The sequence below is a fragment of the Buteo buteo genome, chromosome 1 (assembly GCF_964188355.1).
Source record: "Buteo buteo chromosome 1, bButBut1.hap1.1, whole genome shotgun sequence".
In the NCBI taxonomy this organism is placed as follows: domain Eukaryota; kingdom Metazoa; phylum Chordata; class Aves; order Accipitriformes; family Accipitridae; genus Buteo; species Buteo buteo.
In genome coordinates, this window is record NC_134171.1 from 66270994 (window position 1) to 66278672 (window position 7679).

A 7679-nucleotide genomic window follows, 5' to 3' on the forward strand; every position below is an offset into this window, starting at 1 on the left:
TCTCTACCCAAAGATTTCCTGTTGCATGACAGCAGCGTCCTGCCGTCCTCATATCTAATAGTGTGCCTTAGCCCTCTGGTCCCCTCTCGCATCCCTCGCCCTATCTCTGACAAACCCGTGGGAGTGGCAAAGAGAAGGATGGTATCCCAAAATACTTGTGCTTACAGGAAAGAATTAGCTCCCTTTTCCACATAATTTCAGGATGGAGGAACAGGTCTGCATGCATGTAGCAGTACCCCCTTTGTAAAGTACCTTCTTGTGGTTTTGAGGCTTCCGAAAATGGACAGTAAATAAATATCAACAAAAGGTCTGCATTTCCAGAAGTAGTTTCTGTAGAAATGAGCCCTGCCACAAGGAAGCCTGGAGTCCTCTTGCCTCTGGGAGGAGCTGGCAGGAGTGTGCTGTGGTCCTGCCCTTGTCCTGAGCACAAGGGAGCTCTCCTCTTGTCTCCCCTGGCAGCGCAGGACTGCCGGGATCATGGCCGGGTCTTCCTGCAGCTTCAAGAGGCTGTCCTTTTACGTTCACTTTATCAAAAGCCTTAGTGCATTTCAGGGATAAGTTGTCCTAACCAATGGAAGGAAGGTCCATGTCCCCCCCCTCCCCATTTTCCTTATCAAACTTCACTTGTACTCCTCCTCCCTGGAGGAGCAACTGCTCTGAATAAGCCAGGGACAGAGAGAGGCTCAGTGTTAACTGTTTTGTTCTCAGGAAGCGCAGCGATGGCCAGCCGGCCCGAAGGCTTGACGTGCACTTTGGAGCTTGATTCCATACTAGTGGGACGATGCCTTCTTCTGACTTTGTCTTCAAACAAAGCTGTTTTTAGGATCACCAGCTGAGGAGGAGGAAGGCAGGCAGTAAGCTTTATTGAACCTGAAAACCGCTGTGGGAGTCTGTAAGAATGATAGCAAAGTCTGAGGGGGAAGCATAAGGTGAAGCAGGGACACGGGTACCCCTGGTACTTCATTTCGCATACACCCATCTCCCTCCCTGCTGCCAGGCCAGGTTCCTGTCGGAGAGCCGCTTGCTCATGGCTTGCCAGCCCCGGGGCAACTGCCTGCCACAACCTGCGAGGCAGGGTGTGCGGCTGCCCCGCTCCTGCATCCAGCTTGGTGCAGCCCATGGGTGCACCAGGTCCTGTCCTCGCCTGCTCTTTGGGCACTCTACTGCCCAGAGAGTGATAATCTGTTGTCCTGCTCCTAGGAAAGCTCGTGCAAGGGTGCCGGGTGAGCAAAGTTGGTAAGAAGACACCCAGCGAAGGCAGATGAACTACTGGCATTTGCTTCTTTACAGTTGGGAAAAGGCAGCACGTGCTCTGCTACCATGCAAAGACAGTTGTGCGAGAACTGCTCCTGCTCCCCCAGGCTTCGGAGGAAATGAGATCACAGGCAGTTTGTGTTACGGGCATGTGGGGGGCTATTTGGGGGCTCTCATTTCAAAAGCGATCAGTGGAAGCCTCAGGACTAAGCTACATAGCAAGAAGCTGTGTTTTGTTTCAGGTCATGGAGAAGACTGTTTAAATAATAGGAAATTTTTGAAAAGCCATCGTATTTCAACCTTGAGCTAGGTCAGAGGCCTGCAAAGGGTTAGGAAAGATGCTCATCATTTTGACTTGGGCCTGTTCAGGCCTTTAAAAAAAAACAAAAACAAAAACAAAAACCAAAAACCAAACAAAAAAATAATAAATAAAAAAAACCAAACCAAAACATAACAGTGGAGGAAATAGCATTTGCCGTTAGGAAACAAAACCATGAATCCAAGGAAAAACAGAGGTGGTGGTTGAGTCCCAGGAGGAGAGGAGGCAGCTATGGTGGCAAAACAGAATCATTTCCATGCAATATTTATTTAGAAGAAATAATACATGTGTTGAAATTCTCCAATGTTCTATTTTTATGATGCCATTTATTTAATAGTTGAAAACCCTACTTACATGGAGATAGAGATCTCTTCTGTAACTGAAAGTCAAAGTCTGACTGCAATGTCATTGTTTTTGGTTTTGTCCTCTCCCCTCCCTCTTGGTTCCCATTTTAAATCTGTACATCTTAAACTTATTTTAGGGATGTATGTCCCTTTTGAAAATAACTTTTTCTGCCCTGTGTGTGATGGAGTTTCCAAGATGGTTGATTCATTCATATGGGGAAATAAACAATAAATGAAGTAGCCTATTTGTTATGAGTTGTTGCAAGAGTCCTCATGTTCTCAGCTTCTTGTAGAGAAATTGTAATTTGCCTTTTCTCTCTGAATGGTCTTAGTGTTTCCCTTCTGAATGAGGTTTAAGCATGAATTTCTGTACAAGAAGCCTCTGTTTCAGATAGCAATAGTCGGACACACTTCAGTTTAATTTTGATGAGACTTTGTGACAGATAATAATATCGTAGGTAATATTTTTATTCTTCTCCCAAGTCACCGCTTCAGGAGCTTCTGTGATACATCGTCCAAATCTTTTTAGATATCCATCCACAAATCCTCCACTTGTCTTAATTACAGCATCTCACAGTTTGAGCCTTCAAACAAATCATCATCTACTATGGAAAGTACCAGCTATAGCCATCAGACAGTTGTAAAACTAGCTGTGGAGAGCCAGGTCACTGTATATATCCAGTTGGCTGTTAATTGTATCTGGCTTGAGAAACAGCAGTTATGAATTATATCATCTATTTGAAAAATCAAGGGATTTTCACAATCAGAGGTTTAAGGTAAGTCAAGAGCCAGTCTTACCAACATGATGCACTACTAGAGTTAAAGATGAAAAGATGTAATATTACAGATGTAAACCACAGTATTAAGATAATGTATTGCAGTGTGTGATAGAATTGATCACGATCCAGACAGAAGGAGAGAACAGATGTTCCACTTGCAGAAAATACTGGTTTGGGCTGACCTGAATGCTTAGCTATAGGCTTTTACTGTTCTCCGATTTTAAACAGAACAGAAATGAGTTTTAGTAGCACTTCTTGAATCAAGATACTAAACTCTGGAAATCTGAAGGTCACACAGAAGTCATGAACGTCAGTATATTTCAAGTCCAAACCTACTCCTCCTTCCAGCTTGAAATGGAATTGTACATAGGTTTGTCATTGCACAGCCTGAAGGGACAGCAGATGAAAAGGGCAAGAAGTTGAAGTTGTACTTTCACATCCTTAATTATATAGAAGTTCACTAGTTTAAGAACCACTAGCTAGGAGGATTGATCAGCATTTAGGTTAGCGTGCATGATGCTCTGTTAATTATGTACTAAGAATCCACAAACAGAGAGAAGAGCCATTTACAGATTTGCTCCCCAAATCAACAGTAATGCAACAATAACATCCAACTACTTGAGGTTAGTTTAGTACTGGGTGAATGCTGCACACTTGGACACACACAGAGTTATTTCCCTCTCTAGGACGAAACACTGCCACGGCCATTCAAAACCTCAGTAACGTCTGCTCCCTTTTCATCTTGGCAATTAAGTCTTCCAGCCTCGGTACAGTCTAGTATTTCAACTACACTAAGAATGTAAGTGGCCATCACAGAAAGTGACCGACTCTAAGGAAACTAAAGGAAGTGCCTCATTCATAACATCATCTGTTATTCCTTGTAGACAGCTGTTTGACACTTCCAATGAAGGAGTAACTGTCTGAATAAAAAAACAAACCACATATTGTTTATAGCTCACCATTGTTTGCTGAGAGCAGGCCAGCAATTTTCTTGTTCAAGTTAAATATTTAGAAATATTGATTGCATCTGCTGTTCCCAGAGTGCAGCTGTTCCAGACCCCAGAGTTGGTGTTCTGGTCTTCAGGCAAGGGACTGAGGATCCCCTCCTAGCTATTCCTCACTATCAAACTTAGAAAAGCAAGCAGGGATGGGAGGTCAGAGCACAAGCACGTTATCTTATATCTGCTACAGTTCAGATAACAGTAACACCCTGAAGTGAAGCAATTTTGATTCAGACATTCTAGGTAAGTCTGAAACGGAATTAAGTGTAACATTACTCAAGTCAAGTCACATCATAGAGTATTTATGTTCAGTATAGGCAAAATACCTCAAATAATATAATTTTGAAGCAAAGAGAAATGAAGACACTAGACAGTGGCAGGACATGAATGAACATCGCTCTGTTTTCCTGTGTCATGAAATGAAACCCCAGGAATGCTGGCCGACGAGCCAACCTAGATGTTGGAGTACATGGCCTGCTCCACCTGTCATGTACCTTGGGAGACAGTGACCTAGAAAGAGGGGATTGTCCTCATTCTTCCACTGACACAAGGGAGGAAGACATTTCAGTGATACAGAACAGAAACAAAACGAAGACCCCCACTATAACCACAACTAGGCAGTGTTCAGGTGAGAAGTATTATGATACCCGTAAATCCAATGCTCTTTATGAGCAGTGGTACTGAAGTAAGTTGGAGAAAAGAAGGCAGAAGTCCAGGAGAAATCAAGACACAGGTGAAGTTGCACCAAGTATCCTGTATGTAATTTTGGTTACCAACTCACAAGATGAACAAAAAATCACATCATGGTCTGTACAGAGAAGGACAGTTAGCCTCACTCACTCAGAAAACAAAAGGGCCTTTTAATTGAAGGAGACGAGAAATTTGCCTTCTGTAAATGCAAAGTTTGTAGCCCTATGAACAGGGAGGTTTTGGAAGTGACTTGAGTACAAACAGACTGCATGCATATAAATATATACGAGTTTGTATGTGTGGCTGTGTAAAACTAACTTGTCTAATACAGAGCCTGATGACACGCTGGTGCTGCTGACCACAAGATTAGATAAGCATATGCAGTGATGAGATCTTCTCCAGTTTAATGTAGCTAACTGTCATGGTTTAAGCCCAGCCAGCAACTAAGCACCACGCAGCCGCTCACTCACTTCCCCCCACCCAGTGGGATGGGGGAGAGAATCGGGAAAAGAAGTAAAACTCATGGGTTGAGATAAGAACAGTTTAATAGAACAGAAAAGAAGAAACTAATAATGATAATGATAACAGTAATAAAATGACCACAGTAATAATAAAAGGATTGGAATGTACAAATGATGCACAGTGCAATTGCTCACCACCCGCCAATCGACACCCAGTTAGTCCCCGAGCTGTTCCCCCCTCCAGTTCCTATACGAGATGTGACGTCCCATGGTATGGAATACCCCTTTGGCCAGTTTGGGTCAGCTGCCCTGGCTGTGTCCTGTGCCAACTTCTTGCGCCCCTCCAGCTTTCTCACTGGCTGGGCTTGAGAAGCTGAAAAATCCTTGACTTCAGACTAAACACTACTTAGCAACAACTGAAAACATCGGTGTGTTATCAACATTCTTTGCATATACTGAACTCAAAACATAGCACCTTACCAGCTACTAAGAAGACAATTAACTCTATCCCAGCTAAAACCAGGACACTAACAGAACAAGGCTAGTTGTTGTCTTGTGTTGTACTAAGAAAACCTGAACATTTGAAAAGAGGGCAGCTGGCAGAGCTGAGGAAGAGACAGAGGGACAGAAGTGGGAAGGGCAGGAGGCAGCTGCAGTGCAAACTGCAGCCCAGCAGCAGCTTTGGCAGGGACTGCACAAGCAGCTGTTCGCTGTTCAGTTTGGTTACAGCTGCATCACCAAGAAGGAGCATGGGGGGAAAAACCTGACAAAATAGCGTAGAAAAACGTCAGTGCTCTCCCCTTCTCCATTCACCAACTCTGTCACAGGAGTTATTGCAACCTCAGGCAAAACTGCTCAGATGCCCATGCTAATTCGGTCAAATGGTTGGAAAACATGGGAAAGTTCAAGTTACACACTGTAATACAAGCCTAAGCCTACTGTACTTTTCAGCAGAAAGTTAATTTAACAGGGAAAAAAAACAAATCAGAAACCACATATCTAACTGGTTTAGCTTGTTTAAAACCACCAGGCTTCCTTTTGTAGAAATTAATAAAAAATTTTCTTAAGACAACATGAATATAAATTTCCAGATCCTTTCAGAATTTCAAAGGTTCTTTGTAGCAAAAACTGACATGTGTTATTGTTCTGTGTTACTTGTCACACAGGTAGTTCAGAAAACGGTGAAATGGGTACAGCTGGCACCATCTTTTATCTTCTTCTGTAACTAAAACCCCATCGGTGCTGTAGACGCACAAACAGTGAATACAGACTGCTCTTTCTTGGAAAAATGTGACAGAAAAGGTGTCTTGTAGAGCATGAAAAGCACAGATAAAATCTCACTTTGGAAAGAATTCTGCCTGGCAATCCCTTAATCCTGTTTTGAGATAGCTTCTTCCCTGCTTCCTTTGATATAATACATGATTATGCTCAACAAAGTTCTACTGAGGTTTAATCCCAGTTTCCATCGAACAGCAGAAAGGCCAACTGTCCTCTGGGCTTTATGGGATGACAGGTTGACAATTTTGTTCAGTTTTGCATAATCAAAACCAAACAACCTAATATGCCATGATTTACTTCTGCTTGATTTACTTTTGCTTCAGAACAATCAGCAAAACGTATCAGAAGCCCCAAAACAGTGAAGAAGGACTCTGCTTTATAGATACAGGTGCACTCGAGTGATTTATTTATGCAAGGTAACCTTGGCAATATCCAAAAAGTAGAACACAAAAGAAAAAACACTGCAAATGAGTCCAATTATTGGGACCATAGTGAAGTGTTGGTAGATAGGTAATGAAAATTTTAACTAGTACTTTACATTCCTAATAACACAGAACAGGCCCTTACCAAGGAGAGACACTATTGTCTCCTCTGATGGACCTGATTTAAAATAACAATAGTTTAATGGTCTCCACAGCAGTGTTTAGTCCAGCCCTTCCTGGGAAGTGTTAACAGAGAGCAAAATAATTTCGAAGTCATTTGCCAGCTGCCCTTTATCCTGGACACATAAATCAAGGCATGGCACCCACCAGCACATCCTAGAGCTGTAGCCAAACACCATTTCCCATATACCCACCAGCCCCATCCTCTCAGAGCTCTCTGCCTTAGCTGCCAACCGTCATCATATTCTCTCATCTAGAGTCGAGATTCACTGAGGCTGCAGCCTCATGGTACACTCACAAGTCAAATGGCTCAAACCATAAAGCAATATCATTTTCCTTTTGTCCCAGAGCTGTAAGGCTCCTTCAAAATCTGTTTGAAATCAGGAGGGGGCAGAGGTAATACAAGAGAAAAGGCTTCACAACCCAAGAAGCTACAACTATTGATGCAGGAAATCATTATTACAAAATTTGTTTGGTGAAGCCTGCTGAGGAAGAACAAAGACACTGGCTAGCATGGTACTATGCTGCCTTGCATCAAAGTCTTGGTGGACTGGCAGTGAGCTTCAGCTGTAGCCCACATGTGAAGTTGGTGTGTGCAGGATTGCTGCAGCCTGTGTGCCATTTGCCTTCTGTAGGAAATTGAGGGGCCTCGTTTTCCAAGGTGGTGTCTCATAGCGCTTCCCTTCAGTGTTTACTGTAAAAGAAGAGGAAGGAGGTGATTTCCACCAAGAAGGTGTGTAAGGAAATGAGGCAGTAGAAACTGAGAGATGGAGGAGGATAGTCACAGGGGAATGGCAAAGTCAAAATGCCTGAACAAAGAAAGCACGTACGTCTTCACAAGTGTAATCTGGCAGAGCCCTTGTGCACTGAGAACCTCTTCTGCATCAGTGAGAGGTACTCCGGGACTGTGGGCTCAGTACCTTTGCAGGAGGTGTCACCTGTGCAGGAGGG

At 43.3% G+C, this 7679-nt stretch overlaps 1 long non-coding RNA gene across 1 annotated transcript in view; it reads left to right on the plus strand.

Annotated features, from left to right (window-relative positions):
• LOC142033857 (uncharacterized) overlaps positions 1 to 7679 on the plus strand; it is a 161332-nt gene that overhangs the window by 118316 nt on the left and 35337 nt on the right. The window lies entirely within an intron of this gene.